The following is a 12,113-nucleotide window of genomic DNA, read 5'->3' on the forward strand; positions in this document are numbered from 1 at the left end:
TTCTCTTTATCTCGCGTTCTGCATGTCACATCTTGTATTTCTCTCTTAAAACTGCCAGTGGACTCAGCATGTTGTGACACTTGCTGGGCAGCTAATGAGAGCTGCCCTGTATACAGGATGGCAGCCATCAAATTAGCCAAGTGATGTGAAGAGATAAAGAGTTTTAAAAAAGAAAAAAACCCGCAAAACCTAAAATCTCAACAAAAAACAGGGTGAGAGGAAATAGAAAAGGGGGAAAAAAGGAAAAACTAAGAGAGAGGAGGCAGAACATGTCTCTAGCTTTTTTGCAGAACAAAGAGTTCTAATGAACTAAAAATATTAGTAGGGGCTTGCCAGGATGGGTGGCTCTTGTATAACTGTTGTCTTCTGTGACTTCATTCACCCCTGTTCATAGGTATTTTGAAAGAAAGATTTTCTTTTTTTCCTTTAGGGAGCAGTTAGATGTGTCCTAGCCACTCTAGCTGGTACTATAGCAGGTTCCTTTGTTTTCTTCACCTCTTTTCTTTCTTTTTTTGGTCCCGCTGCTTTATCTTTCTCCCTGTAGAGTTAGGGAGAGGATTGGTAGAAATACTGGCAACAAGGAGACAGCAGGAAGGCCAGAGTCATCAGCTGCGTCTGCCACGTGATGACCTTCTTAAGGGCACTCTTAACATCAAACTTCTGCCACTCTCTTTTTTTCCCCCAAGGTATTTTTCCAGGCCTGGGATGTAGTTTGGAAGGCTCCTGCAAGGCACTGAGATTTCCCCTGGCAGCCTTGGCTTCAGCACGTGCGGTCCTGTTTTCTCAGCGTTAATGGCAAGTTTACTCAGGGACCTTCACAAAGCAAAGTTTACTTGGTCCAAAAGCCTTATCAAACCCAACCCTCTCCAAACAATACGTGCCTTTATTGCATGCCTGTCTTCTCAGGCGCTCATCCAGATTCCCCATGGGGCTCCCTTGGGGTGATGAAAATGCCTCAGGCTCCTTTGGGGTCTGTTCCTCTTGGCCGTGGTTCCATGTTGGCTCACTGTGCCCGGTGTTGGTTTGAGCAGAAGTCTCCTTTCTTCTCAGATGAAGCTAGTGATTTGGGTTTGCTTCAGGCTCTTTGCCTTGTCACTCGTCTCTTGTTCAAGGTAAAATTAACAGAAGTAATTTTCTCTGGGAGTGACACCCCAGAGGATTAGGTGCTGCTGATGTTCCAGCATTGAGGATTTGCATGAATTATTCCATATGGACTTCAACTCTTGAAGGGAGGTCACCACTCAACTGAGAATAAGATCCTTATTTACCACAAAAAGAGATGTTATGAAACAAAATGAAGATGGAATAACTTTTACAAAATCATTGCAGTAATTCCAGAGTCCTGGCCTGTTCCAGCCATATACTGCCCTGGCACAGTCCTGGTATGAAGGATCCAGGGGTGAGCTGCATGACTTGCGTAGGCTGCGTAGCAGAATGGTAAGATGCAGGAGGAGATGAAAGACAGAAAGACAACCGTTGCTCTTTGTATTACCCTTTTTGCATTTTCTTTTTATTTTTTTTAAGCAAAAGCATGAATTACGAATCTTAACGTTGAACCCCTAAACACCAACCTCAAGGAGAGGAGACTGAGTAGAAGAGGCTGCTTTATTCTTAGCCATATTCACTAGTCAGGAGGTAGACAGCATTTGCTGTCAAACAGACGATTTTCAGAGCCCAAAAGTACATCAAAAAAAAAAAAAAAGAAAAAGAAAAGAAATGATGTAAGCATTGCCGAGCAGAGCACACCCATCTGTTTGACTGAATATCCAGGCCCTCCTTTGTATGATTTTTATAATGAACCTGCTTCTCATGGTAAATGCCAAAATAACTATTATGTAGACTGATCTTGTCTTCTGAAAAATGGTATAAAGAGTAACATGCACACGGTGTGTCCCTGCTAGGCAGTGTTCCTCCTTCGTCCTTGTCTGTCTCTCTTTCCATTCATTTCTGGAGCGCTGTCCTCTTGTCAGATGTGGTGGCACAAATGTATTACTGATGTCCCCAGTGTATGGCTTGGCGCAAGCTTCCTGTTTCTTATGAGTGCCTATCTATTGCCCAGCTTCTTGCTGAACAATGAGAACAGGGTTAATTTTCTCTTCTCCTCCTCTTTGCTTAGAGGAGAGACTGGTGGACTCATTAGAGGCCGTGCTGCTCTTACAGCAAGGCAATGGCTGTGCATTTTGCACTCTGTTCAGTCAACTGGGTAAATGCTCATAACGGAGCTTTTATTCTGTGTATCAGATTCACGTGGGTTTTGTTCCTGTCTGAAGGAAAGGTGTTTTGTTTATGCATTTAATACACTTAAGGATTTTTCTGCTTTAGACCATAACAAGTCATTGAGCAGCTTACATCCTTCCATGACAAATCTCCTGATATTTTAAATGTCTGCGTAATCTTGTGCTTTGGGTCCTCTCTGAAATTAGTGCTGGGGATTTAGAAAGACTTCTGCTGTTAACTGTGGTCACTGAATGGGAAATAACTGAAAAGTCATCACCCAGCCAACCCCTCACCAGAAAATGGTACCTTTACCAGTTCTCCGCACCACATGTATGTGTCACACTTGCAGTTCTTTCACCTGTAAATACTTCACCTTCCTTTTAGCAGATGACTCTGCTTTCTGTGCTCGTTAAATGAGAGGTTACCACTTACATGCAGGAAAAACAGAAGTGTGATGAATTACAAGCCGGTGTAATTTATGCAGAAGCAGTGTGGGGGAAATTGCAGCCCACTCTTGTTCCACATAAATTATGCATGTACCTCCTTGAAAATAGCTGCAGAGGGTGTTCAGATTTTTTTTGGCTAATGAATCATGCCCTAAATTTCTACAGTACATACATTGACTCAAATGTCTCCCTTTTGCCCCACCTTTATTTTTAGATCATCTGTAAACTTTTGCTGAACGTGCAGTTCCGGATGTTTCTTTATTTTCTTACAACAGACCTGTTCTTTGAAGACCCTGTTTTGAAAAGGGGCTCCTAAATTTACTACTTCTCCCAGAGCCCTCCCACGTGAGAGTTTACATCTTATGCTTTGGAGATCTCTGAAGAGATCTCTTGGCTGTTGTAGTAAGGATATATGTGAATAAATATGTGCTTATGAAGACGCAGCCTGCTCCTGTGTGCTGTTATCTCCCTGCAAACCTCGGCTACAGACGTCTTTGGCACTGGAGCCTTCAAGCCTAGGGCACGGGCAACATGAAACCTTTGAACCTGAGTGCAAACAAGTCATGAAGAAAGCGAAGTATGATGCTGTCCACCGTATAATATTTGCTTGGCATGATACATAAATATAATATTTATTGGGCCATAAGCTAGTGAAGCTTGGGGATGGTTAGAGGAAGGCTGTGTGAAGCCCTAGACACTCAGCCACAAGTAATAACTGGGGAGCAGCAGGGCTGTGGTCTCAACTTCCTCATCTCAGGAGCAGTTGCAAAGCTGGAGCTCCCTCTGCGAGACAGCAGCGATGAGAGCACCAGCCAGCAAGAAGAGATTTTGGAAGGGCTTCGTGAAGAAAAGTGTTTTGAGGAGGATTTGGAAAGTGAAGAATGGTTGTTTGGAACATGAGAAGATGGAACAGCTTTGGACCTAAAATGAGCTTGCTATAAGGATACAGAATGTTATGGAAAGAACAAGTCAAAGAAAAGTGTGATTTTCATTATAATAAAGGTGTGGGCGGACCAGCGTAGGCAAGCCTGGGAGAGGGGGTGGCACGAGGCTTCGGCTGGAGTGGAGGAGTGGAGATGTAAGGGAGCAAAGGCTTTCATGGTGAGGAAGGTGGGTGCAGTCATGGAAGACCATCTTGATTTTGTCATGGATGCAGAAAAGGGAATTTCAAGATGCTAAAGAGAGATACTCTGTTTATTTTATTGTCATATGTAAGTACCCTGCCTAGGCTATATACAATTGATCTCATATGTGCTTTCTTGAGGATTTTTCTGTGGTTTTTTTTCCCATTTTATACTATTTTTTTAAACACAGTTGTTTTATGTTATTTTTAAGCGCAATTATTTATCTTCCTTTGATGTATCCAAGCAAACAGTGATCACGTATTTGGGGCCAAAACTCTCTTGCCTCTGTCCCACTCTTGCTGAAATCAGTGAAGGTCTTCCATATGCAAAGCAAGCAGGATTGCATGAGCTAATAACACAAGCAGATTTTTTTCCTTTGTCTGCCATTGTCAGTAAATGGAAGTTTGCTGCCCCTACACGTCTACCTTTTGATAAATGAAGAAAAACCATTTGCAGGAATGGCACCAAAACCAATTTGGTTCCCGACAGACAAATGAAATGATTGGCCTGGGGGAATGATGTATGGCATCAGCTGGCTGTTCATATTTCAGAAGTGATGTGGTTAGAAAAAGTAGTTTTCATACAGCCTAGTCTTCTAGGTAGCACCAGGCTGATAAACTCTTCCACTGATGATCTGTAGGATAAAAACAGTGCTAGGTCTTGCAGCTTGACTGTTAAGGGCTCCATATCCCATTTTACCACGTACTGACGATACTTATCTTCTGGAGTCGTTCAGTGCTGTCTTTCAGGCAGGGAACTCCTTGCCCCAGCGTGCTGCAGATGTAAAAAAAACCCCCCAAAATAGATCAAATCAAAACAGGAGTGGACAAACCAGCAGGAGAGAAATCTTTTCACAGGCTGTCAAGTAATTGGCTGTAATTCCTTGGCTGTAATTCCTGGCTCTGGGATGGAGCCAAGTCCCGGGCGCTCAGAGCACACGATGATGCGCTCGCCCTCTTCCTACGCTCTCCTGGGAAGGGTGCTGCTGGTCACCAGTACAGGCAGGGGACTGGGAGGGGTAGATCTTTGATCTGGCCTTGGGTGGCTTTTCTCCCCTGTGTAAGAAAGACATTTCTTGATAAACTAACTGAACTGTATTTCATACCTCTCTTTTCAGGTCACCTATTCAAAGCTTTTATTATTTCTGTAGTTAATTTCTGGATTCCTTCTAACTTTTAACACCCTTCTCTCAGTGAGGATAACAGAAGGTGACATACCCAGGAATGACCCCAGCAATGCCCTAAGCAAGTCATGCCATGTCTCCCCTGTGGCTACTTGATGCTCCTTTGTTTGGTTGGGGTTTTTTTCTTGTTGTTTTGGTTGTGTTCAGGCCCCCAGGGGCTGCATTTCCCAGTGCTGTGGAGCTGCTTATCCAGCCTTTTACTCCCCAGATCACCCCACTCAGTGTTGCTGTGTTTTAGGGTTTCTCTCCCATCTTACATAGGCAACTACTACTTCCTGAAGGCCCGTAGACCTTTTGCCTGCTCATGCAAAAACATACTTGGAAGCTGCATCCACCCTGTGCTTGATACTCATGTTAAGCAATTTAATGGAAGTTTACACCCAAAGGAACATGATAATATTTGTGATCCAACCTGCCTTTAGCACAAAGAGGAGATGTGTGGCCATCATTAATGAAGAGGGTGCTAAAAAAAGCAGAGATATGGGGAGGTCTGTTCGGACTCGAGGTGTGTGTGCTTGGTGAAGGGTGAGGCAAAGACTTGGAGCCTGTGGAGCAGAGGGCTCCCTGGGTTGGGAAGAGGTGAACGTGCTCTGGACTTGCACTGTCCCATGGCTGCAACATCTCTCCTTATAAGTCTTCCAGTAATTTTAACAGCGACGTTACTGAGATCTATCGATTTAACTGTATTCTCATCTCTTTAATATTAGACTCTATTATAGATTTTTGGAGGGAGCAGCCCTTTTACCAGAATGTCAGGCAGATCTCAATCAAGTGTCAGTATGTCTGAAAGAAAATGTTATCAACTTGTTTCTACATGTTGTTTGATGAAAACCATTCAAAGTCTGTTTTCTTTTCAGTGAAATGATGATTTACATTACTGTGGTAATTTTCTTCAATTCTTCAGTCATAGTGTTGCACCTCCGGATTCCCGTGGTGTGTTCTGGAAATGATCCCTGTTTATATGTTTACACAATGCTATCTTTCTCCTAGTCCTTAGAAAGTTCCTCAGTATTTAAAGACTTATTTTAAAAGAAAAAAAAGGCAACCTTTAACAATTTAGAGAACCCTTTAGCCAATTTTACTAATATGTTTGTGTGAAAATTGTATTTTCCAGCTACCTGAAAAGCAATAGGTGTTGTTTCACTCCTTTCCTAGTTATTCAAAGAGAAAAAAAGGATTTATTACTGTGTGATATGAAGACATCATATCACTTATCTCTAGATACAAGACAGCTTTCATTAAATAATCATATCTCTTCTGCCGTAGGGCTCTGTTGCACCGTGTCTCCGCTACCACTTTTACGTTGTTGTTTTTACAATGTGTTTAAATTTCTGTTCTCAAGATATGTTTAAATTGCTCTTAAACCTAAGTTGGCTGGTTAGCACCTTTACCCTTCCTTACAGCCTGCAGTTCTGTGAGGGTTCCCTCTACTTCTGGCCATTGGTTTCACGATTTCTCCTCTGCTTTGCTTCCAGTTGCTGCTCCCACTGCCCATCCTCCCCAGGCCAGGCTGGCTCTCCAGCCTCAGATATGATTTGGGCAGTTTTGGGCTTAAGTGTTCCCTGCTCCTCGCTGTTCACGTGGTTTTGTTCATGTTTTATTCTCACTTGATCCCGGGGCTGGAGGGAAGCTGCTGGGGTGCAGCAAGCATCTGCTCCTGGCTGGGGCCGTGCTGGCTTTGGAGAAGGAGGGCATGGCTACTCCTGGGATGCCAGCCATTGTCCTTTCTCTTCCCCATCCTGTGTAGTCTTTGTGAAATATGTAAGCAGTTAAGTTCAGGCCCTGGAATTATGCTAATCTAACTGCTAATGAGCAGTGAGAATGCATTGTATTAATTTACAGCATGAATTCTGTGGGTTTTTTGAAGTTCGGCTAAATATGGCTTTTAGAGATGGATAACGTTGCTGTACGCAGCAGTTTCAAGGCATAATTTTTTTCTCATTCAGTTCTATTCTGAGAATACTTACTTGCTACAATATATTTTAATACAGTCATGAACCAAAATGCCCTGTACAGATGGTTACCGACTCTCAGGTATCCTCCTTCAGGACTGTGCCCATTAATTAGTTCTGCTGTGTTCACCTACGTCTTACTGGTTTGTAGGAGGAAACATCCTTTGTACTTAAAAAGCAAGTTTTGTTTTGTACCGAAAAAGCAACTTCTGAAGGTTGAATGAACTTGCATTATTCCTATGGAAATAAGATGCTGTGCAAAGGAAAAAAAAAACCCCGACAACCAAACACCAAAATTTCAAAACATTATTGGAATTTTGTGACCATTTGGAGGGAGAAGCCGTGTGGTGAGATGGCTGTGCTCTCGCTCCACAGCAGGAGCAAGGCACAGATGCTGCTGCTTCTCAAACAGCAGCTCCCAAGGGGTTTGGCTGCTCCCCTCTGGATCTGCTTCCCGGCTTGCCAGGGTGCTTCTGTCCCACCGGTAACACCGGGGACCACCAACATCCCGGGGGGACTGGCCCACATTGGGACTGTGCCTGTGCACCCACCGGCAGCAACAGCAGCTTCACCCGGCTCGGATTCTGCATCTCCCAGGACTGATCGTCCCTGGGGCCACCTTGGCACGCTTGTCTCGGCGCTGGGTTTGCCAGCGGGGTTCCTTTATAGCCGCAGCATAATTATTGTTGTTATTTGACCCCAAATCCAGTGGCATCCAGCCTATCCAGCAGCTGGGCTTGGAAGATCTCAAGCCCAGCTTTCCTTTACGAGTCTTTGATGTTTCTAATAGACTGTGTCACTCCTTAGACTCTTAGTTATCATCTTCCATCAGGCAGCTGCTGTACAGCACTTCATCAACCAGCACTTAATGAACCAGCCCTTAATCACCCAGCTTGCCCGCGCGGTGGGTCTGTGCTCAGGCTGCAGCGGCCGGTGCTGTTTGCTCTGTTACAAGGTGTGCAGCTTACTGGACGGCCGTGCCTGAGTTCTTGCTGCTCTGCTCATCCTCCTTAGGCGTTATCCTTGCCGTGGCTGATCCGGGTCGAACCTGGCCGTGCCCTGGTGTGGTTACAGGGGGGCAGCTGCCTGCAGGAGTCACCTCCGGGACATAAGCAGACCATTAGCTCTGTGCAAGAAGGGGAGCGGACACAAATGACCTTGCTTTTCTGAGCCAGCAGTAATAATAATCTTCCAAAATGTAAGGTTTTGACAGAAATAAATGCTGCATCTTCCCTGTAACAGGGGCTGTCGAGGCAGAATTGTAGGGTGAAGTCTAGAGGGGATGTTGCTGGCTCGTATCCAGCAACTGGCTGTTGCTGTGGTCATGTTCCCATCCTCGGTCACTTGTTACTCAGATCTGACGCAGGAGTTGAACACGAGCAGCTGGGCTGCTGTCTAAAACATCAAATTCTGGTTTAAGCTTCGGAAATGCTTTTTGTTGTCGTGCTGCAAATTTTTATCTTGCGTGGCACCAGAAGTTGGAAGGCTGGCCCAAGCTGGGTGCTGTCAACAGCAGATCAACTCAGGTCTGCGCGCTGCGGATGGTCTCAGCTGACAGTTTGTATTGTTGCCATCTTGCTTTTTTAGTAGCCCTTCCACTCTAACACCATCAATCGAGATATTTTGTAAGGATAGACAACATTGAATTTCATGAGAATGAAATATCTCCTAGATCCCAGAAGAAATAGGAACAGTGCTTCAGATGAGAGTTTTAGACCACTGAGCCATCTATTCACTTACATAGAAAGTCATTAATTATTACACTTAGCTGCATTTTAAAAGCCTCTTTTCACAAAATTCTTCTGTAGTATTTCAGGCAAGATTAACCTGGCAAATCCTGGCTCCTGTGGTGAGCACAGTTTCTGATAGATAAATGTAAATCTCGTAACTTAAGGATAATTTTGGCAGTCACCACTGACCAGGACAGGTTGGGGTTTCCTGTGCTCTTAACACTCTTGTGGGAGTGTTCAGGTGAAGATAAAGTTCCTCTTAATTTACTAAAAGGTGTTTCATTGCTTATCAAACACATAATTCCCATTTCTTTGTGATCTCAGATAAAGTCATGTAGTAATACTTTTCTAACAGAATTGCATGCAGGAAAACGTGTCTTTACACAGTTATTTGACGTATAAACGGTGTTCCTAGGTGGGCTAAAAAATCTGCAGTTCTGGTAAAAGCCACAGGGTGGGGTTGTTACTTTAAATCTTGCTGGAATACTTCAATCCTTGAGCATCACGTTCGGATTCCTGATTTCTTTATGTCCTTTTAGTAATTTAAATGTGATCTTTATGTTTCTCAAAGTCTTCAGCAAAGAGCTTGGCTCAGACACAAACATCACAAGCCCAATAGAATTAATTTCCAATTTAATGCTCCTGCTGATTTGGGGGGAATAATTTGCAGTGCTGGATGTCTGCTAAGAAGCCTAGGTTATCTCAGGAGAGAGGAGTTAGTTGGAGCTACAAGGAGCGCTGCTTCCTGGGATTTCTGAGTTTTTGTTGCCCAGGAAAGAAAGATACAAGTTCCCACAGTTGCTTTGGATTTACATTTGTAGGCGTTGAACCTGCAGGATGCACAAGACAAGGTGATCATTCAACAATTACAAAGCATTTATTAAATTCTTACATGAAATGTTTCCCATACTGTTAAGCCACAAAAGGGGGATGACTGACCATAATTTCTGGGCAGGATTCACAGTACTTTGTGGCAGCATGAACTGAGCTGCAAAAACCCCCAAAATAAATAAAAAAATTCTACCAGCCTCCACAACAGCTCCTTTATGGCCATGTGCATGTTTCCACATGGAAAACAGTTTGGCTTTTGCCAGGCCAGGCTCTGGTTCTCCCCACACAAAGCTCCCCAGCTCTCAGGAAATCTGACACTGCAGCCCCCACTGTTCTCTCCTGACTCAGTTTCTACCCCTACAACTCCAACAGGGATTCTAAGGACATGGATTTTGCTTTTTTAGCACCTCTCAATAAACACATGCAAATGACTAATATGTGCAGTTAAGTGCATGTGAGCAGGGTGGATTTTTACCTTCCATACGCAAAATGGCATATAGGGACAAGTTGTATATGACAGCTTCATAATTTAAGGATTAATGTTATATAAGAAGTAGACAAGAACGGTATATAGGGGCAAGTTGTGTGTAACAACTGCATTTGTTAAGGATTAATATTGTATAAGAAGTAGTCAAGGTATTGTTAATGAGAAATCTTGGACTGGTGATGGGGACTATGAGAGATGGTAACACGACTGATGGGAGGAAAACACATTTGGTGGTTTGTTTTTTGTTTTTGTTTTCTCCTGTCATCTGCACTCTGTTTTACTGGGCAAACCCACAGATTAAAAACAAACAACCAAAAAATCCTCTGGTTGGATAAAGGCATTTTAAAAGGTGCGAAGAGAAACAAACATTGGCACTGTGCTCTTTGAAGTGTGTCCTCGGAAAGGGAGATGTGTTAAAAAAAATGTTTCCTGTGATGAATTAGCATTGTTTGGGCATGCAGTAAAAATCGCTTTTTCAGTTCCACGTTTAGGGCTCCACTGACACATGCTCCTGGGTGCATCTTCCTCAGTCCCAAGCAAATATAACCCCCTTGTCTTCACGGCGAGGGCTCCTGCATTGTCTGTTGTCTCTCGTTCGTGTCTGAGTCCCACTCCTAAGGAGATGTCCAGTGCTCTGCCCACTTGCCCAGCTGATGTTAGCACCGTATTTTAGCCAGCCAACATCTGTATCAGCAGCTGGCTGAAGCTCCCAACCTCCTAAAGCTTCATGTGCAAAACCACTGATGGATGGGAACTGAAGATTATCTTTTGGTTTGTACTCCTCTGGATGCATGTCCAAGCATTTGGCTTTTGTTTTTCTATTTACACAAGAAACAACCATTGTCTTTTTTTGATGGGTTTTACTCAAAAGTGCTTATTGATTTCTTTTCACCACCTTACAATGTCTGCATGGAGGGCGTTGCTGCTGGGCTGACACAGTTTCATAAAAATATTTGTCCTGAGAGTAAAGGATGGGAATTGCAGCATGAACTTTCAGAAGAAGAAAATTACATGCTATCAGATCACAAATATACACCTAATTTACCATTAAACCTCTGCATTTGAAACTGAAAAAAGCAAGGGGCTGGAATGCAGCACTTGTTTTGCCTGGTTTGTTTAGCTCATGGCAATGTGATACGCTGATGTGCTTAGATATATAAATACCCACGGGGCAATGTGGTAGGGAGCTGTAATGTATGGTGGCACTGCTGAGATTTAGAGTTATGTAAATTATAAACAGATTTTATTTTTTTTTTAAGATATAAGCTCTTGGCTTTTCTTCCAGATTAAATTGTAAAAAAAAAATAAATTAGTAAAGGCAGCCAGATTTGCTAATGCAAACGACCCTGTTTCTGCTTGTTTTGGCAATACAAAATTGTGAGAAATCTGATAAAAACAGAACTTGAGAGGCGTGCTTTTCCCAGCAGACTGCAGGCCCATCCCTTGATGTGCTGTACCGAAAGCATTTTAATAGGAGAAGGGAGGTTATTCCCACCACGCCGTGCTTGGCATTTCTGAGGGGCGGGGTCACTGCCTTATTTTCACCTGGAAGCCAAGGTAAGAGCACGTTGCTGTGTCCAAATCACAGCTTTCTCCCTCCCGAGATTTTCCATGTCTAGCTCTACTCCTGACCAAGTGTTTTTATTGGGATTTTGTGGTGGTCTTTATTTTTTATAACCAAGCTTGCTTGGCCATGGACAACACACATGGAAACTAGCAGAAGGAAAGGTCTCCTGAGGTCTTCTGCGTGATGACTTCATGGATTTGTAATTAAATACAAAAATCTATGCCCTTTCTGTCCTGGGTTATATCATGACCTTGAAGCCTCAGAGTAATGTGGTGACTCAAATTCAGTAATTTATTGCTTTGGGCACCAACTAGTCCCTTCAATAAAAGGTTATTCGATTGGGAATTCATGAGCCCTGTTGGTAAGTGCTTTCCAGCTGTGTGTGTTTGTACATTTTTAGGGCAGCTTGTAGCATTTCCAGCATCTCCTGGGAGTGTGGGGTGGTGGGGATGTCTTCTCTCCATGTCCTGGACTGGTGGAACTGGGCAAGCTGGGAGGGATCTCAGAGCTGGCTCGTCCTTTGCTTTTGACTTCTCACAGTTGCTGCTGTGCAGGTCTTTCTGCTTTCTCCCCTGA

At 43.6% G+C, this 12,113-nt stretch overlaps 1 protein-coding gene across 4 annotated transcripts in view; it reads left to right on the forward strand.

Moving 5' to 3' along the window:
* Nucleotides 1-12,113, forward strand: part of CACNB4 (calcium voltage-gated channel auxiliary subunit beta 4) — a 107,668-nt gene that overhangs the window by 12,891 nt on the left and 82,664 nt on the right. The window lies entirely within an intron of this gene.

The sequence above is a fragment of the Athene noctua genome, chromosome 7 (genome assembly GCF_965140245.1).
Source record: "Athene noctua chromosome 7, bAthNoc1.hap1.1, whole genome shotgun sequence".
Lineage (NCBI taxonomy): Eukaryota > Metazoa > Chordata > Aves > Strigiformes > Strigidae > Athene > Athene noctua.